The sequence below is a fragment of the Staurois parvus genome, unplaced genomic scaffold (genome assembly GCF_062004578.1).
Source record: "Staurois parvus isolate SC_StPar_1 unplaced genomic scaffold, SC_StPar_1.0 ptg001207l, whole genome shotgun sequence".
NCBI lineage: Eukaryota > Metazoa > Chordata > Amphibia > Anura > Ranidae > Staurois > Staurois parvus.
The window spans coordinates 1011739-1026681 of NW_028319003.1; the positions used below are offsets into that span (position 1 = coordinate 1011739).

The following is a 14943-nucleotide window of genomic DNA, read 5'->3' on the forward strand; positions in this document are numbered from 1 at the left end:
TTGTTCCTTTGATTGGAGTTCTATGATTGGCTAAGGGCAAGATATTCTGGGCTGATCATTCTTGTTGTGGTGCCTCGTGGCAGGTGATGAAGGCTCATCTAAGGCACGGGGCCTAAGAGACAGTTGGTTTTCACTAGCGCTCCTGAAGGTGGGGATGGGCCTGAGACCCTACTGGTCTCGGCAAACTGTCACCAAGTTGTGGCCCTAAGTGTCTGCACCAAAGGAATAGCAGGAACAGAACAGCTAGCTTGTGAGGACTGTACACTAGGAGGCATGCAGGAAAATAGTCAGGTCCAGGCAAAGGTTAGGGCAGGCACAAATGAGGGAGTAGTGAGGTTCAGGCAAGGATTGATGGCAGGCAGCAATCAAGAGAGTGGCCAGGTCATCAACGGTCAGGCAATCTCACGGGCAAGTAGCATAACTCTTCGCACAAGGGTAGCTGTTAGAAGACATGACAGGAATTCTGCGAGTACCATTGGAAGTCCTTTCAGGGAATCTAAGAGTACCATTGGCAGTCCTGGATGTGATTCCAAGAAAGCCATTGATGGTCATGGCAGGGATTCTGAGAGTACCATTTGAAGTACTGGATGTGATTCCAAGAAAACTAGTGATGGTCGTGGCAGGGATTCTGATTGTATCATTAGAGGTCCTGGCAGGGATTCTGAGTGTAAAACTGGCAGTGATTCTGAGAGTACCTTTGGTGGCCATGGTAGAGATTCCGTAAGTACCATTGGAAGTTCTGTCAGAAATTCTAAGAGTATCATTGACAGTCCTGGATGTGATGCCAAGAAAGCCATTGATGGTCATGGTAGGGATTCTGAGAGTACCATTGGCAGAACTGGATGTGATTCCAAGAAAACCATTGATGGTCATGGCAGGGATTCTGAGAGTACCATTAGAGGTCCTGGCAGAGATTCTGAGAATACAACTGGCAGTGATTCTGAGAGTACCTTTGGTGGCCATGGCAGAGATTCCGTAAGTACCATTGGAAGTCCAGGCAGGAATTTTGCAAGTCATGTTGGAAGTCCTGACAAGGATTCTGAGAGTAACGTTCTAAGTCCTGGCAGGGATTCTGAGAGTACCACTGGTGGTCATGGTAGAGATTCTGTGAGTGCCATTGGAAGTCCTGGCAGGGATTCTGAGAGCACCATTGGAAGTCCTGGCAAAAGTTCTGTGAATACCGTTGGAAGTATCCTGGAAGAGATTCTGAGAGTACCACTGGTGGTCATGGTAGAGATTCTGTGAGTACCATTGGAAGTCCTGGAAGGGATTTTGAGAACAACATTAGAAGTCCTGGCAAGAGTTCTGTGAATACTGTTAGAAGTGTCCTGGCAGAGATTCTGTGAGCACCATTGGAAGAACTGGCAGAGATTCTGAGAGCACCATTGGAAACCCTGGCAAGAGTTCTGTGAATACCATTGTAAGTGTCCTGGCAGAGATTCTGAAAGAACCACTGGTGGTCATGGTAGAGATTCTGTGAGCACCATTAGAAGTCCTGGCATAGATTCTGAGAGCACCTTTGAAAGTCCTGGCAAGAGTTGTGTGAATACCATTGGAAGTGTCCTGGCAGGGATTCTGAGAGTACCATTGATGGCCATGTCAGGCATTCTGAGTATACCAGAACAGTGCCAGTGTCTTGCTATCATTGGCCAACTAGAATAAATATATTTGAAGCTGCAATCCTTTGGAAATGACCACTTTTGTCCCTTCAGGAATGGTTTCATTAGGTCTAAAAAGCACAGCAGCCCAAAATGGAGTTCAGTGTGTGGATGACGGTAACATCTCTTGTTTAATTTTTATGCAAACATTTCCATAGTCACACTCCGTACCAACATGGTCACCTTACTGGGATATGGTGTTTGAAGTTACAAATGGTCATGACAAGTAACACGTGGACTGGTGTTTATATACCAGGCATACAGTATGTGATATCTCCATTCTAGTTAGGTAGCCATGGACGGGTCCAACACATATGACTACATCAACTATTAAAAGGAGACCTTGTGTGCTGCCATGATGACCTGATCACTTCACAAAGTGCTGTCAGAGGGTGTGTGTGTGTGTAGGGGGGGCTGTAAAGAGGACAACTCACTGGCACTATCATATGGATATCTCGGGGGGAGCAGATACAAGAACCCCAAAATACAGTATGTCTAGATAAAGTTTACTGGGCCCAATACTTACTTGTAAAGACCAACTTCTTGGCGAGGTTCCTCGGGGGCTCCTTCATTAAAGCCACAATACAATATATCCAATGGAACTTAAAATTATACACAGAACATGTAAAGATCCAGGAACACAGGAGAAGGTGGTGGTGATGGATGGACTTATAATATGAGGACCATTTGGATGAAGAATACTTCACATTGTATAAAATGGCTTCTGTTAGCTGGTGACCTCTTTCCTCTTCTGAGCTCCCATATCTCTTCATCCCTTGTTTGGCTAAGGACGTTATTTGGGAAAACTGTTTTTTTTTTAAGAAATATTTATTGGGTTTTTGTCAAGAAAAAGGTAAATCATTTGCACGGTTTAACAAGCTAGAAAGAAAAGATGACATTAATGACCAGATGGACATTGCAGATGATGTACATAAAGCGTTGCTATTTTCTGGTTTCTAATGTGTGGTGGAGTGATGAGACCGGGGTTCACATCAAAATCTGTATAGCTCCACAATACATCGTACAAATGTAGAAAGGAACGTAAAAGAAGGATAAAACCAAAGGAATATAATAGAAGGCTAAAAGAAAGGAAGGGGGGAGGGAGGGGGGAGGGGGGAGAGGGCGGAAAGAAGAAAAGGGAACAGAAAAAGGAAATACTCTGATCTCTGAAGTGTAGGAGTAAAGAAAAATAAGGAGAGACAGATAAGTGGAGCCGAAACCTCTAGTGGAGCACCTAAGTAGCAAGTCGTTAGGCGACCCTTTGTAGGGGACAGGGGGGTGGATCCTAAAGTACTGGAGGGCCTCATGAGCATGTGACAAGTTAGATTGGTTGACCTCCGTTGAGCAGAGGGATTCCAAGACAGCTAATACCTTCATAGATACAGTATCAGTACATTTTAGTCAGAAGTGGAGACAGTGTTCTGGAGGGGGGTGTAGGTGGGGACAGGACCTGCCATGGGGTTTTCCAGAAGGCTTCTTTGTTCAGATAGAGAGAATGTTCTAGAAACATACAGTTGCCATTTGCGTGCAAAAGAGTCCCATTTGTTTGGACAAGATGAGAAAAGATCAGGTTTGTCTGTGTGGAGGAGGCGGGTGAGATCCTTTTAATATCGGATACGGTTGGTGGTGTAACCTCTACCCATTTTTTCAGGATGGCTCGTCTTGCCATCAGGAGGCAAGTAGATATCCATGACTTGTTTTGTTGAAGAAGTGAGTTGAGGCCAATGGCGGACTGACAACTCATGGGGCCCCGGGCAATAGGGGATCATGGGGCCCCTGTGTCCTTGCCCAAACTCAAAAAAGCCTATGAAAAAGGTACCAGGGGCTTCTCATGGGGCCCCCTACTGACCCCAGGCCCTCGGGCAGTGCCCGAGTTTCCAAATGGTCAGTTTGCCCCTGGTTGAGGCCCGTGTGAAGCATGAAAGAGGTAGAGTCCAAATTGCCGAATAGTAGATGTATTGGAGATTTAGAGAGTTTAACTCCTGTCACAAATTGGATGAAGGATAATACTTGACCCCAAAATTTGGAGATGAGATGGCAAGTCCAGAATCTGTGTTTAAGGTTTGGTAGGTTGCAAAAGCAGAGGGACATTGAGAGATGTTCGATGCAGACTTGGAGAAAGAGCGAGGCATGTAGGCCCGATGCATAATTTACAATTACTGTTCCCGCCAGAACTCATTCGTAACATAAACACAGGTGGTGTTGAAACTTGCCAAAATTTGTTCCACAGAAAGCGAGTCCTGGAAGTCTTTAACCCATGAGGTCACAGATGTAAACTCTAGACGTTTGGTAAAGCAAAGGTTAAGTGGGGAGTAGATATCTGGAATCTTGAACCTGCCTCTGCTCAACAGAGTGTCAACCAATGTGATTTGAAAGCGAGACGGCTTGTCGGGGGCCAGTGATGTAACAAAATGAGTTACTTGCATTGCATATATAAAACGTGGTGAGGACACGTCCAGGCTCCTTACAGTCGGTAGGATTGGTTTCAGTTTACCGGTAGAAGTGTCAAAGAGTTGTGTAACAAGTGTAAGGTCTTGTGTGTGCCATCTAGAGTAGGCTGCGTGTTGTTGTGGATGCGGGGAAGATGGATTACCATGAATAGGGAGACCCATGGGGACACTCCCAATTTGCATCTGATTTCTCTCCAGGCCACCAAAGTGTCACGTAAAAGAGGATTGTTTTTAAGGGGAGTTGGAAGCTGGTTTATATTGCAGTGTAAAATAGCAGCTAAATTGTGCGGGTTACCATAGCAGATTCCAGCTGGTAGTTAAAGTAAATAGAAGATTTAGATAGCCAGTCTAGACTGATGGTTAAGAGACATGCAAGGTTATACAGTGAGGAACAGAAGTATTGAACCCCCTGCCATTCTGCAAGTTCTCCCACTTCTCCATCATGGAGGGTCTGACATTCACATTGCAGGGGATTCCCACTCTGAGGACAGAATTCAGGAGATCACATTGCAGGGGATTCCCACTCTGAGGACAGAATTCAGGAGATCCCATTGTATGATTTGTAAAGAATGTATTTGTCTCGCACTGCTGAACAGAAGTATTTGAACCCCTGAGAAGATCCGTGTTAATATTTGGTACAGAAGCCTTTGTCTGCAATTCCAGAGGTCAGACGTTTCCTGTAGTCCTTGGCCAGGTTTGCACTGCAACAGGGATTTTGGCCGACTCCTCCACACCGATCTCCTCTAGATCTGTCAGGTTTCGGGGCTGTCGCTGAGCAACACAGAGTTTCAGCTCCCTCCAAAGATGTTCTATTGGATTTAGGTGTGGAGACTGGCTAGGCCACTCCAGAACCTTGATATGCTTCTTACGGAGCCACTCCTTGGTTCTCCTGGCTGTGTGCTTCGGGTCGTTGTCATGTTGGAAGACCCAGCCACGACCCGTCTTCAATGCTCTGACTGAGGGAAGGAGGTTGTTGCTGAAAATCTCACAATAAATGGCCCCATTCATCCTCTCCTTAATACAGTGCAGTCGTCCTGTCCCCTTCGCAGAAAAGCACCCCCAAAGCATGATGTTACCACCCCCATGCTTCACAGTAGGGATGGTGTTCTTGGGATGCAACTCATCCTTCTTTTTCCTCCAAACACAACGAGTGAAGTTCTACTTTGGTCTCATCTGACCACATGACTTTCTCCCATGTCTCCTCTGGATCATCCATATGGTCATTGGCAACCTTCAGACGGGCCTGGACATGTGATGACTGGAGCAGGGGAACCTTCCATGCAATGCATGATTGGAAACCATGACGGCGTAGTGTTCTACCGACAGTGACCTGTGAAACTGTGGTCCCAGCTCTCTTCATATCATTGACCAGCTCCTCCCTTGTAGTTCTGGGCTGATTCCTCACCTTTCTTCTCATCAGTGATACCCCACGAGGTGACATCTTGCATGGAGCCCCAGTCCGAGGGAGACTGACAGTCGTCTTTAGCCTCTTCCATTTTCTAACAATTGCTCCAACAGTTGATCTATTTTCACCAAGCTGCTTGGCAATTGCCCCGTCGCCCTTTCCAGCCTTGTGGAGGTCCATAATTTTGTCTCTGGTGTCTTTTGACAGCTCTTGGTCTTGCCCATGGTAGTAGTTGGCGTCTGACTGACTGTGGGGTGGACAGGTGTCTTTAAAGAGCTCAGACAGGTGCCACTAAGATTAATGAGTGGAGTAGAGGTGGACTTTTTAAAGGCGCAGTAACAGGTCTTTGAGAGCCAGAATTCTTGCTGTTTCTCAGGTGTTCAAATACTTCTGTTCAGCCGTGCGAGACAAATACATTCTTTACAAATCATACAATGTGATCTCCTGAATTCTGTCCTCAGAGTGGGAATCCCCTGCAATGTGAATGTCAGACCCTCCATGATGGAGAAGTGGGAGAACTTGCAGATTTGCAGGTTAAATGTTATCATTTTCTTCACACAACTAGAGCTTTCTTTAGGTGGTATTTAATCACCGCCGGGGTTTTTTATTTTTTGCTAAATTAACAAAAATAAAAAACATTTTTCTTTGTTTCTGTTATAAAAGTTTGCAAATAAATAATTGTTCTTCATAAATTTAGGCCGAGATGTATTCTGCTCCATTTCTGGGGTGAAAATAACCCAAATTAGGATGTATTATTTAGTTTGTAGGAAAGTTATAGAGTTCACAAACTATGGTATAGATCTGAATATTGATCAATCCTGAAGTACTGACAGCCAATCTCATTTCTTACGTGGCCTACCACTTGGTGGCTGAGTGGCTGTTGTTCCCAGTTGCTTCCACTTTGTTATAATCCCACTAACAGTTGAGCGTGGAATATTTAGTAGCCAGGAAATGTCACAGATGGACTTATTGCCCAGGTGGCCACCTATCACGGGACCACGCTTGGAGTCACTGAGAGCGACCCATTCTTTCACCAATGTTTGTAGAAGCTGTCTGCATGCCTAGGGGCTTGATTGTATACGCCTGTGTCCATGGAGGGGATTGGAACACCTGAATCACATGATATGGAGGGGATTGGAACATCTGAATCACATGATTGGGTGGGGACTGGAACACCTGAATCACATGATTGGAGGGGATTGGAACACCTGAATCACATGATTGGGAGGGCGGGGCCAATATTTTTGGCAATATCGTGTATGAGGACCACAGGATCTCTTTACCAGGTCATGAATTTATAAATCCATCTGACTTTAGGAGTAAGTAGGACCACCTTCGATCTCATGAACTGCCAGATGTGATTTTGCGCCATAAACAAGGGGTTTCCCGACTAGCAATGAGTGGATCTCGCTAGTCACACTGCTGGTATGGCACTTCAGATTGTGTCCACCAGAGGAGGAGTCCACAAGACCTCTAGCTGGTTGACTATGGGGTCCATATATATGGTGAACTACAGTAAATGTTATCAGGCTTACTGGAGGGGGGGGGGTCTGTTTAGTCTGCAAAGTCAACATTTAATTGGTCCTCAATGTTTTTAGTCCGTTTTTTAATAAAATTATCTAGATTCCAGCGCTGCCTTTTCCATGAGGGTCCTGTACATGAAAAGGTCCTCCATCTCCACACACCAACAATATTAATGAGGCTCTGAGGTACTCCAGCCAATGGATGATAATGTGGGTGGGCCCTATACCTTCCAGTGCCCTTGCAAACAACAATGGAAGCTTGCCCTGCCCTTGTCTGGGGGCTCTCTTCACCAATACCAGACCCTTCTCCTGTGGGGGCTCTCTTCACCAATACCAGACCCTTCTCCTGTGGAGGCTCTCCTCACCAATACCAGACCCTTCTCCTGTGGGGGCTCTCTTCACCAATACCAGACCCTTCTCCTGTGGGGGCTCTCTTCACCAATACCAGACCCTTCTCCTGCTGGGGGCTCTCTTCACCAATACCAGACCCTTCTCCTGTGGAGGCTCTCCTCACCAATACCAGACCCTTCTCCTGTGGGGGCTCTCTTCACCAATACCAGACCCTTCTCCTGTGGGGGCTCTCTTCACCAATACCAGACCCTTCTCCTGCTGGGGGCTCTCTTCACCAATACCAGACCCTTCTCCTGTGGGGGCTCTCTTCACCAATACCAGACCCTTCTCCTGTGGGGGCTCTCTTCACCATTACCAGACCCTTCTCCTGTGGGGGCTCTCTTCACCAATACCAGACCCTTCTCCTGCTGGGGCTCTCTTCACCAATACCAGACCCTTCTCCTGTGGAGGCTCTCTTCACCAATACCAGACCCTTCTCCTGTGGGGGCTCTCTTCACCAATACCAGACCCTTCTCCTGCTGGGGCTCTCTTCACCAATACCAGACCCTTCTCCTGTGGAGGCTCTCCTCACCAATACCAGACCCTTCTCCTGCTGGGGCTCTCTTCACCAATACCAGACCCTTCTCCTGTGGGGGCTCTCTTCACCAATACCAGACCCTTCTCCTGTGGGGGCTCTCTTCACCAATACCAGACCCTTCTCCTATGGGGGCTCTCTTCACCAATACCAGACCCTTCTCCTATGGAGGCTCTCTTCACCAATACCAGACCCTTCTCCTGTGGGGGCTCTCTTCACCAATACCAGACCCTTCTCCTGTGGGGGCTCTCTTCACCAATACCAGACCCTTCTCCTATGGGGGCTCTCTTCACCAATACCAGACCCTTCTCCTATGGGGGCTCTCTTCACCAATACCAGACCCTTCTCCTATGGGGGCTCTCTATACCAATACCAGACCCTTCTCCTATGGGGGCTCTCTATACCAATACCAGACCCTTCTCCTGTGGGGGCTCTCTTCACCAATACCAGACCCTTCTCCTATGGGGGCTCTCTTCACCAATACCAGACCCTTCTCCTATGGGGGCTCTCTATACCAATACCAGACCCTTCTCCTATGGGGGCTCTCTATACCAATACCAGACCCTTCTCCTGTGGGGGCTCTCTTTACCAATACCAGACCCTTCTCCTAAAAGGTGATCTGATATACATGTTAATAGGGAACCCCTACACAAAAAAGAAATAGGCATGGGGTCCCCCCCATAATCATTCTAGGCCCATCATGTTTGGCATTTATTTTACCGTGGGACCCATCTAAAAATAACAAAACAAACTGGTGTGAGGACCCCCCTAAATTCTATACAAGACCCTTTGGGTTTGGTATGGGTTTTGAAGGGGAACCCCACTCAAACATGACTAAAAAATCATCAGGTCCCCCAAAAAAAATCCAAACTAGTCCTTTATCCAAGCTGTCAAGCTTACCACTAATGCTGGTGGTCAGGAACTATAGCTTGCTTCTGTGTTCTTCCCCCTTTAAATGTCCCCTTTTCCATACGGTAAGCAGGCCTACCAGTACTCTGTTGCCCCCAAAAGACTTATACACAATGCTATAGTGCCAGGCTGCCATGCTAGGGCAGGCGCAAACTGATTAATAGCAAATGGGTACTTGCAGTTTGCAGACAGGCAGTTCAATGACAGCCCGGGTACAAGGCAGGCAAGGTTCAGAATAGTCACGGTCAAATCCGTAGTCGAAAGGCAGGCAGGATTCAGAGAGTAGTCGTTATCTGATCAGTGGTTGTCAATGAGGGGATCTAAACTAGCAGAGCAGGGCTGACAAACAGAGAGCTTGTAGCACGTGTTACGAATGCAATATCACAAGCATGAGACTGTAGGCTTGGCTGGCTGAAATCAAGCGTGGTCTCCACACAGAGCCTGGCCGCATCAATACCCTTACTGGTGGACAGACTGGGAGATGCTGGATGCTGAAACAAGACCAACAACTGTGATGGAGCAGGAGCTCTACATGCTTCTGACACAAGCATGAGACTGTAGGCTTGGCCGGCTTAAATCAAATGTGGTCTCCATCCACAGCCTAGCCGCATCAATACCCTTACTGTTGGACAGACAGGGAGATGCTGGATGCTAGAACGAGACTACCAACCGTGATGGAGCAGGAGCGCTACATGCTCCTGACACAAGCATGCAGGGTGGCAGGTCTGGAAAGGGAAGGATGAGTGTCCCCCCTACCCGAACACATGTCCTCAACACGGGGATGGCACCTTGTCCCTGTGTTGATGTAGAACGCTGGTTTCATCCCAATCCATATTACTCAGGTGGACCCAAATCATTGGGAAGCAAGGTAGGTGATAGACTTCCCATTTTTTCTTTCTGTAGATGCTGACGTCATTGCGCTGGTGGGAGTACACGTCATTCCAAACATGTCAAACGTGTCCAGTTTCCACCCAGAATATTTCCTTCTGATGGCAATTTCCGGTCTACAGGAAGCCCATGTGATGATCTCCATCCCCTTCTGCATCATGTACGTTCTGTCTCTGTTTGGAAATTCCACCTTGCTGATGGTCATCTCTGCCAATGAAGGTCTCCACCAGCCCATGTACATCTTATTGGCCATGTTGACAGTGACAGACGTCCTCCTGGGTTGTGCCGCTGTGCCCAAGACTCTCAGCATATTTTGGTTCAGTTCCCACGAGATACTCTTCAATGGCTGCCTCCTCCAGATCTTCTGCATCCACTACCTCTTTGTCATTGAGTCCTCCATCATGCTGACCATGGCTTATGACCGGTATGTTGCCATCTGTTCTCCTCTGATGTAGACGGTCCTCGTGACAAACTCACTCATACAAAGGGCGGCCATGATAGCGATTGTCCGAGCTTTCTTTATTATAACTCCTCTCATCCTCCTCCTCAACCGCCTTCCATACCAGCAGAGCAACGTCATTGCGCACACGTACTGTGAACACATGGCCATGGCCCGGGCGGCGTCGGCAGATGTGACCATCAACAACATCTATGGTATGTTGGCTGCTTCTGCCTCAACGGGGGTGGACTTGGTCCTCATCATCGTGTCTTATATCATGATTGCCAATGAGGTTATGAGTCTCCAGGCCAAGGCTCGCTCCAAGGCCTTCAGCACATGCGTGGCACACATATGCATCATCTCCCTCTTCTACATCCCGGCCTTCTTCTCGTTCATCGCTCATAGAGTGGGTCAAGGGAAAATCCCACCGCAAGTCCGCATACTGCTGGCCAACCTGTACCTCCTCGTTCCCCCCATGATGAACCCCATCATCTACGGAGCCAGGACCAAAGAAATCAGACAGAGGTTGGGGTTCATGGTAGGTCAGAGGGTTCTACATCCCGGCCTTCTTCTCGTTCATCGCTCATAGAGTGGGTTAAGGGAAAATCCCACCGCAAGTCCACATACTACTGGCCAACCTGTACCTCCTCGTTCCCCCCTTGATGAACCCCATCATCTACGGAACCAGAACCAAAGAAATCAGACAGATATTGGGGTTCATGGTGGGTCAGAGGGTTCTACATCCCTGCCTTTGTCAGGGATCGCGGCTCCGTAGTCCCGGATCGCGGTGCCGTCCCCCGCGCATGCGCACTGGCGGCAGATCGCGCCGGGACACAGGCACTAGGTCCCGGCGAGCCGCGGCTGACAGGACGCCGCACATGCGCAGTAGGAGCCGCGGGCGCGCCTCAGGCGTCCAATGACAGCCGGGGGCGCGTCCTAGCCGGCCAATGACAGTGCAGGGCGCACTATTTAAAGATGCCCTGCACTGTCACAGATTGCCGCAAGGTCTTTCTGTGATTTTGAGTTCCTGCACCCGTCTAGTGACCCTGATTGACCCTGACTACGCTGCCTGCCCCTGTGATTGACCCGGATTGCCCTGACTACGCTGCCTGCCCCTGTGATTGACCCGGATTGCCCTGACTATTCTGCCTGCTCCTGTGATTGACCCGGATTGTCCTGACTATTCTGCCTGCTCCTGTGATTGACCCGGATTGTCCTGACTATTCTGCCTGCTCCTGTGATTGACCCGGATTGTCCTGACTATTCTGCCTGCTCCTGTGATTGACCCGGATTGCCCTGACTATTCTGCCTGCTCCTGTGATTGACCCGGATTGCCCTGACTATTCTGCCTGCTCCTGTGATTGACCCGGATTGTCCTGACTACTCTGCCTGCTCCTGTGATTGACCCGGATTGCCCTGACCATTCTACGGACTGACTTACCCTGCTGATCCTGCGTGTGACCCGACTACTCTTTGCCCACCGATTCTGTACCCCGCTTACCCTCACGGGCCCACGATCCGTTACTACCCTGCTGGGGCCGCCATCCTCTTCACATCTGGCTCTCCCGGTACCTGTCCCCGGAGGTCTCCTCAGCCACTGGTGGGCCTGCTCGGAGGTCGTGACCTGGCCCGGGACTGTTTCAAGTCCATCCCCACCATCAGGGGCCCTGGTGAAAGCACAGCCCGGGCTTAGACCCCACGCTCTGAGTAGGTCTGTCAGTTGGCAGCCTGAGGCACCACCTGGCGGATCATAACAGCCTTCTTCTCCTTCATCGCTCATAGAGTGGGTCAAGGGAGAATCCCACCGCAAGTCCACATACTGCTGGCCAACCTGTACCTCCTCGTTCCCCCCATGATGAACCCCATCATCTACAGAGCCAGGACCAAAGAAATCAGACAGAGGTTGGGGTTCATGGTGAGACAGAGGGTTCTACATCCCTGCCTTCTTCTCGTTCATCGCTCATAGAGTGGGTCAAGGGAAAATCCCACCCCAAGTCCACATACTACTAGCCAACCTGTACCTCCTCGTTCCCCCCCATGATGAACCCCATCATCTACAGAGGCAGGACCAAAGAAATCAGAGGTTGGGGTTCATGGTAGGTCAGAGGGTTCTACATCCCGGCCTTCTTCTCGTTCATCGCTCATAGAGTGGGTCAAGGGAGAATCCCACCGCAAGTCAACATACTGCTGGCCAACCTGTACCTCCTCGTTCCCCCCATGATGTACGCCATCATCTATGGAGCCAGGACCAAAGAAATCAGACAGAGGTTGGGGTTCATGGTGAGACAGAGGGTTCTACATCCCTGCCTTCTTCTCGTTCATCGCTCATAGAGTGGGTCAAGGGAAAATCCCACCCCAAGTCCACATACTACTGGCCAACCTGTACCTCCTCGTTCCCCCCCATGATGAACCCCATCATCTACAGAGGCAGGACCAAAGAAATCAGAGGTTGGGGTTCATGGTAGGTCAGAGGGTTCTACATCCCGGCCTTCTTCTCGTTCATCGCTCATAGAGTGGGTCAAGGGAGAATCCCACCGCAAGTCAACATACTGCTGGCCAACCTGTACCTCCTTGTTCCCCCCATGATGTACGCCATCATCTATGGAGCCAGGACCAAAGAAATCAGACAGAGGTTGGGGTTCATGGTGGGTCAGAGGGTTCTACATCCCTGCCTTCTTCTCGTTCATCGCTCATAGAGTGGGTCAAGGGAGAATCCCACAGCAAGTCCACATACTGCTGGCCAATCTGTACCTCCTCGTTCCCCCCATGATGTACCCCATCATTTACGGAGCCAGGACCAAAGAAATCAGACAGAGGTTGGGGTTTATTGTGGGTCAGAGGGTGACAAGACCGAGGCCGACCGATTTCTCCTCTTCACGCAGCATGCGGTAGCGTTCTCGTACGAGGTTGTCCATCCAACCCACACGGAGGAAAAATATCTCCAACCAATTCACATTACAATTCCACTCAGCAGAGACTACCACAGACCCGTACAACCAACGCCAAATTCTATCGTATTTATTGGGATGCCATCGATTGTTCAGGAGATCTTCATAGAGAACGATTATACGTAGATTGTGATCTGACCTGAGAGGTGCTTTATGTCATGGACATTTATTTATTTATTTATTTATTGCATGCATGTGATTATTTTTTGAGGATTATTGCTTTGGGGGGCTTATTTCTTGTTTTTTGTTTTGTTTTTTTTTCTGTTTGATTTTTTTTATTTTCTGAATTTAAAAAAATTAGGCTAATGAGCAGCTTTTTTTGTTTGCTCAATACCAAGTCCAGGATAGATGAATAGATGAGGGAGATTTGTTATCCTCAGGGGCCGTTCAAACCTCTTTGTACCTCTAAAAAAACTCCTTCATTTTTAATTCTCCATTTGGTTTCAATATATTTCATCAAAATGGAAGGATTTCATAGAAAATTACCATTTTGCTTGAGGTGATTGTAGCCGTATTAGTGCATTTGCGACAGAAACAATTGAGTACTGTCCGTGATACTTTTTTTATTTGCACTAACATACAATTTTGAGGACATGTATGTTAGTGCAAATAAAAAAAGTATCACGGACAGTACTCAATTGTTTCTATAGAAAATTACAGATTTCAAAATATAAATGAAACAAAAACTCAGTTACGCTCATCCTGAGATTATTATTATTATTTGTTGAATTGTTTGCATTATTATTTTGTTGTTTTTATTGCTTGTTATTATTTGTATTATGATTATTGTTGTTGTTGTTGACACATTCTTGTATTTTTGTTATTCTGATTATAAAAAAAAATAATAGTTGCTGTTGTTGTTTATTATTGTTATTGCTATGTTGTATTATAAAATAACAAATATAATAATAATAAAAAAAATAGTAATAGGAATAACAAATTATTAATATTATTATTATTATTACATTTTTTAGGAAGGAGGAGAAGGATATGGGGGAAGGGAAGGGGAAGGAGAAGGAGGATATGGGGGAGGAGGAGAAGGATATGGGGAAGGAGAAGGAGAAGAAGGATATGGGGAAGGGGAAGAAGAAGGAGAAGGAGGATATGGGGAAGGGGAAGGAGGAGAAGGATATGGGGAAGGAGAAGGAGAAGAAGGATATGGGGAAGGGGAAGGAGGATATGGGGAAGGGGAAGGAGGATATGGAGAAGGGGAAGGAGGATATGGGGAAGGAGAAGGGGAAGGAGGATATGGGGAAGGAGCAGAAGGATATGGGGAAGGAGAAGGAGGATATGGAGAAGGGGAAGGAGGATATGGGGAAGGGGAAGGAGGATATGGGGAAGGAGAAGGGGAAGGAGGATATGGGGAAGGAGAAGAAGGATATGGGAAGGGGAAGGAGAAGGAGGATATGGAGAAGGGGAAGGAGGAGGATATGGGGAAGGAGGATATGGGGGAGGGGAAGGAGAAGGAGAAGGAGGATATGGAGAAGGGGAAGGAGGAGGATATGGGGAAGGAGGAGAAGGATATAAAGAAGGGGAAGGAGGATATGGGGAAGGAGAAGGAGGATGTGGGGAAGGAGGAGAAGGATATGGGGAAGGGGAAGAAGAAGAAGGATATGGGGAAGGAGAAGGAGGATATGGGGAAGGAGAAGGAGAAGGAGGATATGGGGAAGGAGAAGGAGGATATGGGGAAGGAGAAGGAGGATATGGAGAAGGGGAAGGAGGTTATGGGGAAGGAGAAGGATGATATGGAGAAGGGAAGGAGGATATGGGGAAGGAGAAGGGAAGGAGGATATGGGGA

The 14943-nt window shown here is 47.9% G+C and overlaps 1 pseudogene; it reads left to right on the forward strand.

Moving 5' to 3' along the window:
• Nucleotides 1-9817: 9817 nt before the first annotated feature.
• On the forward strand, nt 9818-13876 carry LOC149438214 (olfactory receptor 52D1-like; annotated as a pseudogene).
• The last annotated feature ends 1067 nt before the right edge of the window (nt 13877-14943 follow it).